The sequence below is a fragment of the Gallus gallus genome, chromosome 23 (genome assembly GCF_016699485.2).
Source record: "Gallus gallus isolate bGalGal1 chromosome 23, bGalGal1.mat.broiler.GRCg7b, whole genome shotgun sequence".
Taxonomy (NCBI): domain Eukaryota; kingdom Metazoa; phylum Chordata; class Aves; order Galliformes; family Phasianidae; genus Gallus; species Gallus gallus.
Window position 1 is genome coordinate 1,214,409 of NC_052554.1, and position 16,728 is coordinate 1,231,136.

Genomic DNA, 16,728 nt, shown 5'->3' on the forward strand with positions numbered 1-16,728 from the left:
GGAGCTTTATATACCAACATTGCACTATAACAGAAAGGGGCAGAGCCAGATGGTGCCACAGAGACCAAAAAGAGAACGCACAGCCACTGTGTATGTCCCTGTAGCAGTTAGCATTCAACAAATCAGAAATTAAAACAGAAACAGTGGAGGGAGCCCAGAGGTGATCAGCAGCAATGAGCTCAGACAAGAGGCAGTGTCTTGTTTCCTTGCAAGGGAAGAGCATAAAGCTGAGTTTTGCTGATAGCTGCACCTCAGTGTATGTGTTTGTCAGAGCAGCTCTTGGTTTCATACTTCATCTCCTCTTTGACATCTGCTGTTTCTGGGAATTTAAGTTGGAACAGCTCGTGTCTTTCATCTCTGACTTCACAGATGTGATGTGAATGAGGATTTCCTGCCCCTCTGTCATTGGCTCAGAAATACCACTTGCATGCTGCAAAGAGGGAAACTGAGGCACAGAAGGGCAGCACTTGCATTAAGCTCATAGAGTGAGCTTGGATGAGAAATGCTGATTTCTCCTCCCCTCCTCTGTGATCTCTGTCTTACCCAAAGTTATGAGAACTTGAGAAGAAATGGAGCTCTGTGAACACAGACTTGCAGTGTGGTGTTTTCAAGGACACTAACTACATAAAACTGATTTACTATGGGAGAAGAAGCCTTAAATATCCCCGTAGAGAGGACATAATGTGAATGATTTTGTGTTTATTCATTGCATTTCACTGAGTGGATGAAATCTCTCCTGACTGTAATTGAATTATGTGTGGATGTGCTATCTAGCATGGTGGTGTTAAGAGCAGGTGCACAAAGGGGTTTCTTTCTGGGGAGGGGAAAAACTGCTTACTGTAGCAGTCAGTGATTCCTACCACTGCAGTAACCCTAATCAGATTAATTATGGTTCATTTATCTGTCTGGCTTTTATTTATAAAAGCAACATGTCTAAAGAGTTCTGTTCAAAACCTTGAAGAGTTTTGGTAATATTTTAGGTTTCTTTCACATGCTGCAATGTATCAGTGTGTGGCTGGCCGGGCTTTGAGGGAGATGACGTTGCTTCCAGCACTTAGACCCAGCCACTGGTTCTCCATCTCCTCTTACATCCATCTCTTGTCACCATCCCCATCCTGCCCATCCAGAGGTGGCCCCACTACCCCCATGCGATGTCCTCACCCAAAATTCCTCTCTCTTTCTGCTCCTTTTTTTAACACTGATACCAAATCTCCCCCTTTGGCAGCAGCCTGGTTCTGCCTTTCATCTCCTGGTAGGACCCAGACCGCTGTCTGTGTTGCATCCTTGCCCCATCTCACACACAGCTTTTTCTTTCTGTAATTTTCCACTGGTGTGTCTCACCCCAAATCATAGCTGTTCTCACTTGCATAAGCCACTTGCTTTTCCTGTCTCTCTCTCCTTTTTTTTTTTTTTTTTTAATGCTTCTTTCTTTTGCTATTTTCCATTTCTGAAGAGCTGTTTAGATTTTCACAAAACCAAACTGTAGGGCATTGCATATGTGCTTGCCCACATGTATCTGCTTAGAGCAAAAGTTGCAGAACAGTATCAAACAAATGAGGCACTTTTCCATCAGATCCATCCCTCTTGTTTTCCATCTTTATCTATTCACCGCTCAAAAGCAAACTTTTCCATCAAAATATCAGGATGACTTTGGGTTTCTATAAGCCTGAACACGAGACCATTTTCCCCACCCTGCTAGGATGCTCTGCCCCTCTGTCGGTTAAATGGGAAGGTTTCAACACCCATTTTCCCTTTCATTTTAATTCAGCTCTTCTTTTCTCACTTGGCTTCACAGCCAACCTGTTGTTTTTGAGGTGTATCCTCGGCGTTTCGTCCAGCTGGGATCCAACAGTGTCTCCAGTGATGAATTTTCCATTTCTCATGGAAAGGCAAAGAGCACGAGGAGGCGCACAGCAGACAGGGATTTGGCTTTGGCAGAGATCTGATGATCCATGGTGGGTTTTGGTAGACAGCTGAGTAAGGATGCCCTCGCCTCCCTGTGCCAGGAGCCAGCTGCAGCCTGCACCATCCACGCCAGGGGTGCACACGTGTTGTATTTTCAGTTCTTCCTGGCGCATGCAGTGAAGTGCCTCTGCACAGCAACGTGTGTCACCTTTGTGTCAGCCTTCCCCAAAACATGGAGGCGATGTTTTTAACCAGGTAATAACACTCTATTTTAAGCTGCTTCTAAAAATAAAGTCCCACACAAGCTGGCATTCTGACAGCAGAGTTTTATAGTTTAATTGTGGCTGTTTTCTTAGGGTGATTCATAGAAAGAAGATGAGCTTTACTAGTTTTACCCCAGGGTGAGGCGACGTTGGTGAGTTGCTGATTGTAGTTGAGAAGATCGCATTAGCTCTACGGTAGCTGGCTTTTCCCTTAGGGCTGAAGTGTCATGTTGAACACTGGCTAGGCTTTCTTTCTTGTAGGTGTCTGGTAGCTAACACAATGCATTCCGTACACGGAGAGCATCCTACAGTGCTTTTGAGCATTGATGCTTTTGTCACGTTCAGTGACAAGTAATGGCCAAGGGGGGTAATGAGGAAAGAGATGGTTTCTCTGGGAAACAAGGTGGAGATTTAAAACTTACTGCATGAGCTCAGAGCTACAGGGGAGAAGTGCAAGAGCCAGCGGTATGAGGTGAGGTGGAGGGAAGCATTACAGAGATATCTAGAGAGCAGCTGATGACTCTGCCCTCCCACGCTGTAATCAGATATCTCAGCATCTGGGGTGGGGGCAGCTTCTCTGCTGGAGCACATGGGTCAGGCTCGTTCTCCTTTTAATGTTAAGAAGAATGAGTCTTTGTTGAGCTACGTCATGGCCTCTCCTTGCCCAGCCAGCCACCCCAACACCTCACAGAGAAACCTCTTGCCTCTTGCCCAATGTAAAGACCTGTCATCGCCTGGAGTTAGTGCTCCTCAGAGATGATTGAGGAGTGAATGAGAGGCAAGGAGAAAGGGCCAAAGGTATTCAAGGAGCAGAAATGTCTCAAGTTCTTTTAACAGACTGCTGAGATGCCCAGAGATGTGGTAGATACCCCATCCTTGGAGACATCTAAGGTCAAGCTGGACCAGGCTCTGAGAACCCAGATGGAGCTGTAGGTTTCCGTGTCCATTGCTGGGAGTGGGATCAGATGGCCTTTAAAGGTCCCTTCCAACTCAAACAATTCCATGATTCTATAAGACAAATGCTGATAACCACAGGTCTCTTACATCTGTAAGGGTGGTGGGATCTCAAAGTGGTTGTTGTGAAGTCAAGTGCCTTTGAAACACCAGATTTCTCAAGAATGGTTATCTCCAGTCTACCACCTTCAAGACAGCAGTACAAATGCCAGCCATGCATAACAGCCACCTCCTCGCCTTCTCCTATGAATACACCACTCACATCTTGGTGGCACCTCCAGGCTTCTTGTCACCACGCCGAGCTCCATGCAGCATTAACCTGCAGCACATCGCACCAAAGCAGTTGGCAATCCTGCTGCCCCTCTGGAAGCAGCAGTAAGGCTTCGGCACAGTATTCAAAGGAAAGACTGTTGCATGGGAAGTGGTAGGAAAGTATCACTGCTTGCTCACAGTGTGCTTCTTTAGAATGGAAAAAGAAGCTTATCGTGATAAAGGAGGCAAAACAGGACGTTGGGGTGCAGCTCTGCTGTCAGCTTGTCACACAATGCTTCTCCAGGATCCTGTGTTTGCTGCTGTAGTAGGGGAACGATAATTCCTTATTTCTGTGAAGTTGTCAAGGATTTGCCTGGTGTTGCCTTTGGGATCCTGGGATCAGAAAGACTTCTCAATTCAATCGTCAAGTTCTGAACTGGCAGTTGGGATGGGAGCAGAGGGTTGAATTGGGCCTAATTCTGATCCTATTTACTGTGCATTTTGGGAGTGGCTGCCTCAAAGACAGCAGTCACCCTGGAGCAAAAAAAACCCAACAGTTAAAGCAAATTAGAATTGTTATCAAAGGAAGAGCGTGCACAGTGGGACATGAGCTGAAGCTGAGCAGTGTTTTTACTTACAAGGACAAGGCTTTTTAACTGGGTGTTTCCTTCATTTGTCATCATTAAGAAAACGACAGTTGGAGTGAAAATTAAATACTCGGGGGAAAAGAAAACAAAACAACATCACAAACCAGCAGCCCTTCAGCCGATGAGTAGATCTGCCCTGGTTAGTGCTACTACAGTGCAGCCCTTTCAGCCCTTTTGTCCCAAGGAGGGAAGGAAATCATCAGTGGAACATCAAAGCTGATGAGCAAACGAAAGGATAAAATCACTGAGAAGAAGAGGAGAGCCGTGATCTCACCTGTCTGTAATGAAATTAAAGGCTTGTCCCCCCAGTGTTGCTCTGCGGGGTGTAAGCAGCGCTGGGAGTGAGGATGCTCCAGTGCTGCTGCCAAAGAGTTAATCACAACATAATCGTCTCCTTCTCTTTCCGAGAGGAGTTTCTCCGTGGCAGCCCGCAGGGCCGTTGGGTGAGATGCGTGATTGTGTGTTCTGGCAACCGCTTTGCAATGTGAAATAAACACCCTTCCCCATAATAGCCTTCATTGAGCATTGTGCCTGGGAACGCATCGTGACACACGGCGGCACAGGGCCGGGGAGCTTCCTCCTTCCGCAGCCCAGCAAAATATTTATACAGTGTCTTCGGGTAAACCAGTGCCTCCGTGCCGTGGGCTGAGCTGCTCACAATGCCTGCCCCTACCCCGAGCCCGTCCTGAAATAGCGAGCGCATCCCGGCTCTGTTTAATCTGTCAGCCAGATGGAACCAGCCTCGCTTCCCTGTTAAGTTTACTTTTTAAATTGCTATAATAGCCCTGCAGAGTTCTTGTTGCTTTAAGTAACTGGAACAGAACTTTAAAAACATGGGCACATTGAGCACCCGTCCTTGGGATGCGCGCTGTGGAGCCGAGAGGGGAACTGCAGAGCTGCAGAACGTTCAGCGTGGGGTCGTGGGTGCTCTGTGGTTATTAGGCCTTGCAGTTGCTAAGGGGAAAAAAAAAAAAAAGAGGCCTTTTCTTGATCGTAGTACTTAAGAATAATGTTTTTCAAGTCTTGGTGCTGTAGAAAAAATGTATTTTGCTGTTGGAGGAATGTCAGCTGCTTTGCAAAGAATAGAAATGCCTTTTTTTTCTTCCCCATTGACCTTCAACGCCATAAGGTCTCAATGGCCAGGGAAAATTATGATGGTTTCTGGCTCCTGACCATTGCTGCTCACCAAAAGCTGTTCCACAGTGTCACAGTCAGCCATGCAGACCACAGAACCAGTTGCAGCTAGAAAGCTTGTGCTCAATGTATAGAGGGCTGATTGAAAAGAAGCGTGTTTCCAAGAATTCTCTGTGTTTTGGTTTGTGTAAGGTCTAAAATTTGAAGTATGTTTCTCTTGCCCCACATAGATCTCAAATAGTAATTGTGGGTGGGGAATTGCAACATATATGGCTGGTTTTAGGGAGGGCATGTGGAGATCTGTTCTTGACCTTGTGACAGACAGGGTATTTCTCATTGAAGAGCAAAACCAACAAATAAAACCTTATTCTGCTGTTTAATTTTATTGATGCAGTCTTTGGGCCCTGAAGCCAGACTGAGTTAGACTAGAAAACAGGAACAGAATCTTAGCAGAGTAGTTGGTCAGTGGAGCATCTTCACTGAGGACTGCTTTGTCTACCATCATTTGCAGACTTTAAATCAAAGCTGGTTTGGCTTTTTGCAAGGATACTAAGGGTCAAAGTAATGATCTTGATGCAGATATGTTGGAGTTCTCTGGCCTGTGCTGAGCAGTCAGTCAGATTCCTTCCTTTATCATGCTGTTTTCCGATCTTTATATTTGAGGGTCTCTGAAGACCACACGAGATCATGGCATCACCTTTTGAAAACCGAACTTGCAATCTTCCTGGAAACACTCATTCCAAAGAAATCAAAGACCTTAAATGTGATGCAATCATTTTCCTGAAACTATCTCTCTGTAGTAGCATTTATGTTTTCTGCTGTTTTGTCTAGAACTAAGAATAGGAATTCCCAAAACAAACTCTGCACTTACTGCACACCAGTTCATCACTGTTGGGATAGCCCACGTAGCCTCCGCTGGTCGCAGTGTTTGGTTTGTGAGCTGTTCAGAGCCTAACTGTGAAGACAAACAAGTTCTTGTGGAATTATCACGCAGTTAGTGTGTTTTTAATTTAACACTTTTGCATCCAAGCTTGAGCTCATAGAACTCCCTCCTTCTTGGATAATGTTTTGTTTTCTTTTTTTCCCGAAGCCCTCTTCTTAAACCTTCAGGTTTGGTTCTAAGAACACCACTTCACTTTTGCTGTAGGAAGGAACAATATCTTCCAATGTGACTTTTAGGAAAGGGAAGAAAGAAAGTATGCTTCTCTCTTGTCAACAGCGCAGTCATACCGCTCATCTACCCAAGCATCTTCTCCATAACAAGAGCAGGGCCATATTTTTATGTATCTCCTCCCACACGGTCCTGTTGTTTGTGAATGAAGGTAGAAAACTGAAAAAGGCAAATCTTGCAAGGCACAAAGCCAAAGTCAGTGTTTCAGGTTCCCCAGAAGGGCTCCTACCCAGATGGCCAATGAGTTGCTTGGGGCAGCTCTCCAATGAAGAAAGGCTGAGGAATGGGCTGTGTCTGTAGGTGTGCACTGAGGTTCTTGATGGAAGCTGCAGCCGGAGAGCAGAGGAGTGAGGCTCCTGGGTGGCCCATGGCCAACAGCAAGGTGCTGGAGGAAACCTAAGCTCTTGTCCTCTCATGACTCACTCTTGCAAACGTTGCAGCGCTGTTGACCTGCACTGGGGCTGCAGTGGCTGATGGCTTGACCGGATGTTTCTGACGATGTCACCTGCTCTATTTAAAGCTGTGAACTCTTCCTCCAGCCCTGACCTCACTGTTGGCTACGTTAACAAGAGATCTCCCTAATGAGATGTGACTGGAGCCATCTGTTTGGGGGCAAGCAGAAACCTCACCCGTCACCTTTTTCTGAACCTGTCCCCCACCGTTTTATGCCTGTACTGCTATAATTGACCTGCTCTGTTGCCTGCTGCCTAAAGCTTGCAGAGATAGTAGCCGTAAAACAGACCCGCATCAGCAGACGAAGATCAAGGCCTGTAGCTATTCTTTCCTGCCTACTAATGCTGGGCACAAAGCAGGAATGCTGGCCCTTCAATAATGTGTTGTTTCTTCTTTTTCTTCTTCTTTTAAAACCAAAACGAAACAAAGAACCCTTTCCTAGAAGGGCTGGAGGCAATTCCAGACTTGCCTGATCTACAAACATTGCATGGCACATTGAGGCGGAGGCAGAGGCAGAAGTCTCATTACAGTGCTTGGTGCTTCAGAATGGGACAGTTCTAATACATGTTTCCATGGGCCCAGTAAAAACAACTTGCCATACATAATTTAAACCACCTTTAGGTAAAGATGGAGGTAACCATGGCTATCTTTCAGCAGCCCTCTATCCAAAAAGCTGCTGCTTAGAGGCTCAGTGGTATGCTACGTAGGTGAAATTTTGCAAGACGTTCTTGCTGCTCTTCTTCCACCAGGAGAACCCATTGCAACCGTGGTGTGAGGCTGACTGGGTCTGACCAAAGTGTCTGACAAACACCAGGGTATCAGCACTGCCACAGACTTCTATTGCTATTTCTCATGATGATGTGGCATAGCCAGGAGGAAAGAAGGATGTTGGCTGGATATCCATTTTGCCAACCATCATGAACCTTGCTTTTATTTTTACTTTTGTTTGTTTTAAGCAGACACTTGATCTAAAGTTTAGACATGGAGCCTGCTGTGATCTTTGACAGAGAATTTCTTGCTGACACTAAAATAATGAGGGCTTTTTGTGACCTCTGTGCAGCTTAGCCTATAGGAGATTTCATCTTGGGTACAGTTTTTGAGGAATTCTTTCTCCTGAGGCTTTACAAGGCCGAAGGTTTTTGGATTAGTAGCTGAGGTGGTTCTTGGATCTAGACTCTCTATGTGTTTAAGATCTGTTGCTTTAATTTCTTAGAGAAAGGTGACCTGCTTTATAAAAAAAACCACAACACAAACCAACCTAACAAAAAACAAACAACATCAGGGTGGAAGTGTTAATGAGAATCCTTATCCTTTCTTTTCTTGCCAAAGACAATTCTTTTACAAATATCATCAAACAAACATTTTGAAGCCTATGAGGTTTCTCTTGAGCCCTGTACTAAGCAGAAGGAATATTATCTCAGATTTCCTGTCTGTGCTATGGATATATCAACCTTCTTCGGTAGGGATGTGAGACCAAGCTCTGAAAAATATTTATATGCATTGAAATCAGTAATATTTGACCTCCATAGCATTTCCTTAATGCCATTCCAACTCAGAGCTCAGCTGAAAAGTGCTAAGAGATGTTTTAAAGGTGTCTGTGGCCGCCAGTGTGAGCTCATTTCTAATTAAACAGAAGCCACACTTTATTTCATTAGAAGCACGATAATAAATGTACACACAATTGGCTGATTCTCAATTAATTAGCTATTAGAAGCAAATTCCGTAAGGTCTATTAGGATTAGAAAGCGGAACTTGGTGTCACTGAAGCGTTCTCATTCTCCTGATCTGCATTAAGATGTCATTTTGCTTATGGCTCTGATGTGCTATGGGTAATTTCTGCAGGCTCTGGATGTGAGGACAGGATGTCCATGTTCTGTAGGAATGGTGGTGAAAGGTGTGCAGAAGTTCCATTTCCCTTTGGCCTGAACTCCTCCAGGTATGGAGTATCTACAACTTCTTTGGAACAGGTTGCTTGTAGAAGTGTAGATGCTCCATCCTTGGAGGCTTTCAAAGCCAGGTTGGGCAGGGCCCTGGGCAGCCTGATCTGCTGGGGGCAACCAGCCCACAGCATGGAGTTACACCTGGATGATCTCGAAGGTCCTTCCCAACCTAAGCCATTCTATAATGCTGTGATATGGAGTAAGCTATGAAACTTCCCATCTGCTTTTCACAAAAATGGGGACTCTCAGCATTCCCACTCAACCCACCAGTTCCATCTGCAACTACTTTCATCAGACAGGTTTCAGTGGCCACTTAAATACTAATAAAATTCACCAAAAAATAACTTGCTTCCCATGGATGCCGAGGTATACTCAGATAGCCAGGATTTTTTGTGGGTTTTTTCCCTAAAACTTCAATCAATCCTCTTCAAAATTTGACACTTTTTTTTTTTTTCATTACAAATTGACTTTTAAAGCCAAGAATGCCCCCTGTATCGAAGACATGGAACAGCTTCCCGTGCCCAGTCCACCCCAGCCACAGCAGCCCATTGGAAGCCTATTGGAAATAGTGGTGCAGAGTAAATGTTTGGTCCAGCTGTATCCTTTGTGGGAGTTTTTTAGGAATTTTTGATTGATGTTTTATTCAAAGGTGATCTAAAAGAATGAAGGCTCTGTGGTGTAGAGGAGATGTGGGAAGCCCTGCTCTGTTTGTTTTCCTGCAGGGTGGGCTGGTGCTGCGGGTTCCTGAGGAACAGGTTGAGGAGGAAAAAACAGGAATAGGTGGATGCAGTGCCAATGGGGTCCCTACCTAAATATTTGTGTTCATCCGCAAGAAGCATCTGTTAATAGGAGGTCAGTCACCTGGAAACTTACCCAAAGCCATTCTGCTTCTCATTAAGTACTGGCTCGTTTCACTTGCACAAGGTATATTTTTGTATGTGCATACAGGGTCATTTTGTGATGACAAGGAAGGAAGCAAACAGTGTCCAGACTTCATTTTTTTCTTCCTATAAAGCTACCAGCATCCCCTCCAAACTCAGTCACCTTTTTTTTCATTCTTTCCCATTAAACAAATTTATATCTTGATTTAGAATTATTCCTCTTTTCTGACACTTGGCTTGCCCTTTCCCATCAGTATGAGAGCTCAGAAGGTGACGTTCCCCCAAGCCTCCCTGCCTGGGTGTGAGGAGCATCAGGGTCTGCCAGTGGTGATGCATCCTCACAGTGTGCAGTGTGGGGTCACTGATGTACATCAACGTGTGAACACAGAGCTCTTTCCTGATTTTTCTGGTCTGGGGGCTGTGGACGGAAGCAGTGATTCTCTGCATCCTGCTTTTGCATCATCCTTACTCTGAGAATTAATAATGCATGTGGATATCTGTATTATCTTTGTATCCTTATTACATCGCTTAGGAAGCTGGTTAACTCAATGCATCGCTTCCAGGGCTGGAACCCTCCGAGCGGAGAGAAGGCAGTTGGGCAAGAGCAGCAGGGGAAGACAAACCTCCTGTCAAGAGAGTGTGGGAATTTCAGGCTGTGGTTGCTCAAAGGGGTCTGTGAGATCTGTAACGATGGGTCCTTAGATTTCAGTCGGATTTCAATTACAGACGGTCATCAGCCATGTAACCTGGGGTGATGCTGTTGGGTAGGGCAGCCAGGATGGGCTCTTGCTTGGGTTTCCCTGTGGGTCTCCCAGCAAAGTCCTGACTCTTTCCAGTCCTGCTGAAGCAATTGAGACCTGGTGAGGACCTGAAGGCAGAAAAAGGAGCTTCCTTTCTGGGGGAGGAGGAGGAAGCTGCTTTCCTCCAGATGTGAGCCTCTGGGGAAGCTGCAGACCAAGGAACTCATCCTGGGTAGCATGGAGGTAGTGCTCCCTCTGGGTGGTGTGAGAGATGGATCTGTGTCAATGGAGCTCCTCCTGGACTTAGAAAAGCGACAGCAGGACCCTGCCATGTAAAAAATGAAATTCTTTGGCTCAGCCCAGTGCGTGGTGTGCACAGGGCTGTAACCCAATCCCGTCGCTGGAGCCAAGCATCCAGGGCAGGTGGCCGGCTGCTGGCTGTGTCCCCTCGCTGGGACATGGTGCAGGGCTCTGTGCTGCAGGATGACAGGGCTGAGCACACGGCTGTGGCAGGAAAGGGACCAGCTCCCACCTCTCGAAGCCATTGCTGGAGGACATCTCACTCCCCTGGGGACGGAGGTGCAGGTCAGTTTTATTACCCCAGGACTACTCCAAGGCTTTGAGTATCCAAGGGATGAGATATGCTCTAATTTACTCGATTTTACTGTATTTTTGGTAGGGCTGTTGATCATTGTAGTCCTTTTCAACGCAGGCCATTCTATGATTCTATGATACTGCATTGTATTGGGCAGAAGTTCATCAGGCTTTCTGCTTTCTTTGTGCCTGGGCATTTTCAGGACTTCTCCATATCTCATATATGCTCTTCCCATTCCCCTCCTGCTTGCAGCTCCCTGATCAGTGGCTTAGCAAAGGACTGGGCCAGCAACGAGCAGCTCAGCATTGATCCTCTATCAGCATGCTGCTCCTAAAGCCAAAGCAATGGCAAACTCCATGGCAGCAGTACTTTATCAGTACTTTATCAGCCTGATCCCTCTCTTCTGTACATGGGGAGAAAAGAATAAATCAGCAAGCTGAGAGGGTGGAACTTTGCAATCTTTCCATGGTTTTTTTGGGGGGAGCTTTCTGCTGAGTGTGCATTGGTTTTGCTGAACAATGGGGTGAGCAGAGCCATTGGTTGTCCCTGCGAGGAGCTCTGCATATTGTGGCCTGCATGCTTTTGGCTTATTTCAACATTGTGCATGTCAAATGTGATACTCCAGATTTTCCTGGCTGCCTTTCAAACGCCTCTCACCTTTACAAGGGACTGGCATTAAACCGTGCAAGGATGCAGCCCTGCGTGTGTTCGAAGAGTTCGCTAAAGCCCTGTGAATTTACTTTGTTTTCCCAGAAAAGGAAATGACAAAAACGCAGAGATATTTAATGACTTCAAGTGCAAATGAGAAAACATTAAAAGGAAAAAATATATATATCTAAAAAAGTCAATGTGTACGGGCTAGCCAAAGCCAAGCAGAAACATCACAGCGTTGCAGCTGGCATGACGCATCAATGGGTTGATGGTTGGACCTAATGATCTTAGAAGACTTTTCCACCCATAATTATGATTGATTCTGTGATTCTGTAATTCCATGACAATTCTATGATTCTAAGATCTGAGGGCGCTGTGTGCAGCTCGGTTCTGCTGTCCCATGGACACACAGTTGGAAGAAGAACACTCAGTTCTGCAGACCTCCAAAGGGCAGGAAATTGAAACTCCTGTGTGTAACCATGTATAAGTGGTGGGAAAAAAAAAGAAATAAATAGGTCAGTGGCAAAAAGGGCACTAAAAAGGGTGTACGTATATGGCAGCACTGAAAGAACAGTGAACCCAAACCAGCGAAACCTCAGCAGTTGTTTTGTCAGCTTGCTCGAGCTGTGCATTGTTACTCTCTTTGAGGTCTATGCACAGAGAGATGCAAATGCATTCTGGAGCGGATGCTTTGCATCTCCAATTTGCATAGTCAGCTCTGTGCAAAGACAGGGGGCCTTACTATGGCCTTGGAGTAGAGCAGTTCTGCACAGGGATAGGTAGCAATGCAGCTCCAACTTGCAGGGAGAGGTGTGTTTGCATACAGAGGTTTTTTGTAGCATTTCTACCCCTTGCTTGTGTATTCAAAGCAAACTGGGAGCATTTTGCAGTGTCAACTTGAAAGATGACTTTGTCATCTTGGCGAGGTGATACAGTGATCTTGGAGGCTACTTGAATTTGATTTTGCTGAGGTTTTATTGCGTTTTGCTTAATTGCTTCTGTTTTATTGTTAATGAGACAAAGAGCAGTTTGTAGAATAGCTTGAGGAGTAAAATTATCCAGGAGCAGAGATGAAATGTGAATGTTAGAAGTTGCCTTCCATTGTCTGTGCTGTCTTTAAACTCCTCATTTGGTTTTGTTCAGTCCTGCAAACCTGGAGGCGACATCACTGCCCCATCTGTGTCCTGCAAGGACATCCTTGGGGCAAACCCTGCACCTGGCTGCAGGGTGAGTTCCCCATGGGGAGGATGGGCCATGGTCCATGCTCTCTCTTGGTCAGACACCCCTGCAGTCCAGTTTATTACTTTCTCCAGTCTGAAAAGAGCAGACTTGCAACCTTCTTGCAGAGCTTTCAGAGTACCCTTAAGAAGCAGAACCATACAGGAGTGATGTAGTCTGGTGTGGGGTCCAAACCTTGGGTGGCAAAAACCTGTGGATGTAAAACACTGAGGAATATTCTGCAATAGGGATTAATCTTATAATTACACGCAGCTACAGTTCATTGCTGGTGGGATAAACCCAGTCCTGCCAGGTGGGCAGCCAGGAGCCAGGACCTGGGACTCCCAGTGCATCACTGTAGGGTGAAATGAACACTGTTGGGATGAGCTTGCTTTCATTTTGGTCATTGCTATAGGGTCCATTTTTTGCACTGACTGCTAAAATCACTGCTGCGTAATGTGGATGCAGACGATGTGCTCTGCCTGCAGCACCGGGCTCTGGGGTGGGGGGGGTGCATTTGCATGGGACTTCACAAGATCTGTGCAGTAATGAGCAAAATGAGTCTGGTCTCCTACGCATGCAAAGCAACAGCTTTGTGACCTGGGCTCTATCTGACTGCTGCAGCTCTGAGGCTACAATTATATCCGTAAACAGATGAAGCCAGGGTCAATCTTTTGACCCCAAGGACTAATGGCATGGGGACAAGTTGCTCCATGGGTGTCCAGGCTTTGCGTGCGGTCTTGCAGAAGGGCAACCTTTGCCTTGAAGCGCCATTTCACTTCTCACCTGCTGAAATTACCTGGGGCACACAGTGTACCTGGGTTTTGCTTTTACGTTTCCGTTACCCACCAGTTAGCTGGTTGGATTTAGCACAAATGGAGAAGTGAGTGGGCAGCAAGATTGCTGAGCCATGGCTCTGTGCATCCAGGGCAGGAAGGAGAGGCAGTTCATCGATAAGTCAGGGGAGGGTCAAGGGAAACCATTTTCAGCTGATCTCTACAAAGCTCGCTGGCCAGGAGACCAGGGGCTGTGGGATTGACTCAGACCTCATTCCCCACTGATTCACCCTGCAATTATGAGATTGAGCAGAAATCGTAAACTCCATCTGAACTGTAGTTGTCCTTTTCTTTTCTTTTTTTTTTCTTTCTTTTTTTTTTTTTCCCCCCCACTCCTGTGGTTTGAAACTATGTAGAAACGTTTTGGAAGGTTTCTCAATGCATGAGTTTAACCCTAAGTCTCAGCAGGGGGAAGGTATTATCAGGGAAAGGCAATTACTGCTTTAGCTGGATGCAAGTCACATTACCTTTGGAAAGAACCACCCTCTCGCCAATAGCTGGCTTCCCATTCAGGGTTTGGCAGGTCTGGAGCACTGAATTCGGATGAATTTTGAAGGAATCATTACACAGCAGTAGTTTCGAAATATTAGCTCACTAATGACTTCTTTGCACCGATGAGTGCGTGAGAAGTGAAAGCAGCAGAGATTGTTACAATCCTCGGGAGGGACGTGATGGTGATGCACGTAATCCCACTTAGCAGTCACCAGTGCTGAATGGCTCTTAAGGGTCATCTTAAAAATTGGGAAAAAACTCCATTTTCTTGAGTTTTGTGTGCGAGAAAACAGGATTAGGTACATTACGAATGCAAAAAAAAAGCCCCTTCTGGGATATATAAGAGTGGTGTGTTGGCATTACCTTCCTGTCTGCAGGAACTCAACTTCAAATCTCAGTTGTCCTTAATGATGGAAGTGGCGTTACTGCAGTCTCCTGCTCCCAAGCATGTGTTTGTGGTGACATGGAGCAGCCGTGGGCTGCCCACTGCTCTGCCCAGAGGTCAGCAGTGTGTGGGGCAGAGCTGTGTGCTCTGGGGTAGCACAACCCTGTCTTGCCTTCTGCATCTGTGGGACCAGGAGGAAGGGAGCTCTCAGACGGTGTTTTCCTTACCTGGGTTTGTGGGGCAGAAAGCCTCTCTCCATGCTGCCCATTTTCCAGTGGTGGTGCTCACTAGCTGCATTAATGAACTCTGTTTCAATTTGGATGCGGTAGCGGAAAAAAGAAAAACTGTTTTAAGCTATGGAAGTCATCATTTGTGCATGCCTTGGGAGCAAAGCGCACAGCTGTTTTCCTGCTGGTACAGGTGCCCATGCCTGCCCAGGTTGGTAAGAAGGGGAACTGCTGAAGCCATGTGGGTTAGGAGCAAAAGTGAACCAATACAGCATTCAATCCTTGAGTTTTTAATGAGCAGACAAAGTCTCCTGGAGGTCTCCCCGTCTGTTTCTAGTTACGAGGATACTTTATCTCTGCAGGTCTCTCCCTTCCCGTAGTATCCGAGGGCCTCACGGACACTCATGGATGACTCACATCACATCTGCAAAATAGGGAAGTATCCCCATTTTAGAAGCGGGGACTAATGCGGGTTGTAGATGTATGACTTGCCCAGTTTCACACAGGAAACATGTAACTGAAGTGGGAATTGAGCCCAAGTCACATGAGTTGAGCCCTGGATTGCTGTCTGCCCTTGGCGAGCCCAAAGCAGCTCAGCAGATGTTGTATGTGTGGAATTGGTTTGAGAAGCAGGCGCATTCATCCAGAGGTTGTAGCTGTAAATGTGAAGCTGCTGCTGCATGCGGCAGGGTCAGGATAAGGTGGGAAACCCAGCAATGAGCTGGAGGTGAAGTGAGAGGAGAGGGGGCTGAAGATGGAGCCCAGCCCATGGGGGATGTGCACTTACGGATACCCTCATGCTGTCCCCGAGGAGCACATTTGCTTTATACAGAGCCTGTTTGCATTAATCCCTGCTGGACGTGCCTTTCTGCAGCAGTGCTTATATGCATCTGCTCTACTTCGCTTGCATCTAGTGAGCATGTCCCCTTTCTTCTGTTAGTGTTTCCTTTGTCTGCTATGATGCGTGTCACTGAGCACGTCACTGGGACTCACATCTGGATAAACTGTGGCTTGTGGAAGTGCTGGTGGGTGCAGTCCCTTCATCAGTCCTGGGTATTAGCAAGAAACATGTGTGACTTTCCTCTTGGTACATGGAGCTCAGCATTGGGTCTGTCCAACTGGTGGCTCTTCAGCCATAAAGCGTGACTCTGAAGGTGGAAGCAGAGCCCTGGTCTTGCTCTCTTCTCTTCTGTTCCGTGCAGATACTGATGCTCTATGAGTGGTTTGAGTTGTGCTGAGCCATGGTTGGGTTTTAGGATGCAAAGCCCCAGGGGAGGAGAAATTTCAGCCTTCTCCCAGACAAACAAGGGTTCATTGCACTATGGTTTGTGGTAGCTGCAGGTCTTCAGCGGTGCTTATAACTCTTCTCCAAACTTGTTTCCACTTTGGACTTGGGATTTGGGAGGAGACAGGGTTGTGCTCAGGCATTGCCATGCCACCCATCCACTGCTTCTTCCTGAGCTTCTGGGCGTTGGGATGGCAAAACAGGAGAGCAAAACTGAGCTCTGAAAAAATGACCTTTCTCTCATTGCTGTGCTTGGGCACGCTCCTCAACTGATAGGAGGCTGCTTGCCTAAGTGTTCAGTTGTCCAGACTTATTCTCAATTAGATATTTACACAGCCCCTTACGGAGGCTATTTTTGAGGAGGAAGAGAATGGATGGGACTGGGCAGCTCTGAATAACATGGGCAGGTCTGTGGTACAGGGCTCGGAGGGATAAGGAAGTCACAATCCAGAGCTGGACACAGCACCATTAGCAGTCAATGTGGCAGCGACTGAAGGCAGGCTGGGGGTTGTGGCAAGAGTGAAGCCCATTTAAAACTTTGGGCACAGTAATCAAAATTTGCCACTGTTCTCTGTTCTTCTGTGTTTCAGAGGAGCTGTGACCACACAGACAAGGAAGAGCTCTGCTTAGTTCTGCCCATGCCTTTGCTGTTATTGTGGGTCTGAGCCCTCCTGCTGCAGGGTGGGTTGCACAGTGCCA

General features: G+C 46.5%; 1 protein-coding gene across 8 annotated transcripts in view; it reads left to right on the top strand.

The window, feature by feature from the left end:
* HIVEP3 (HIVEP zinc finger 3) overlaps window positions 1-16,728 on the top strand; it is a 217,171-nt gene that overhangs the window by 135,148 nt on the left and 65,295 nt on the right. The window lies entirely within an intron of this gene.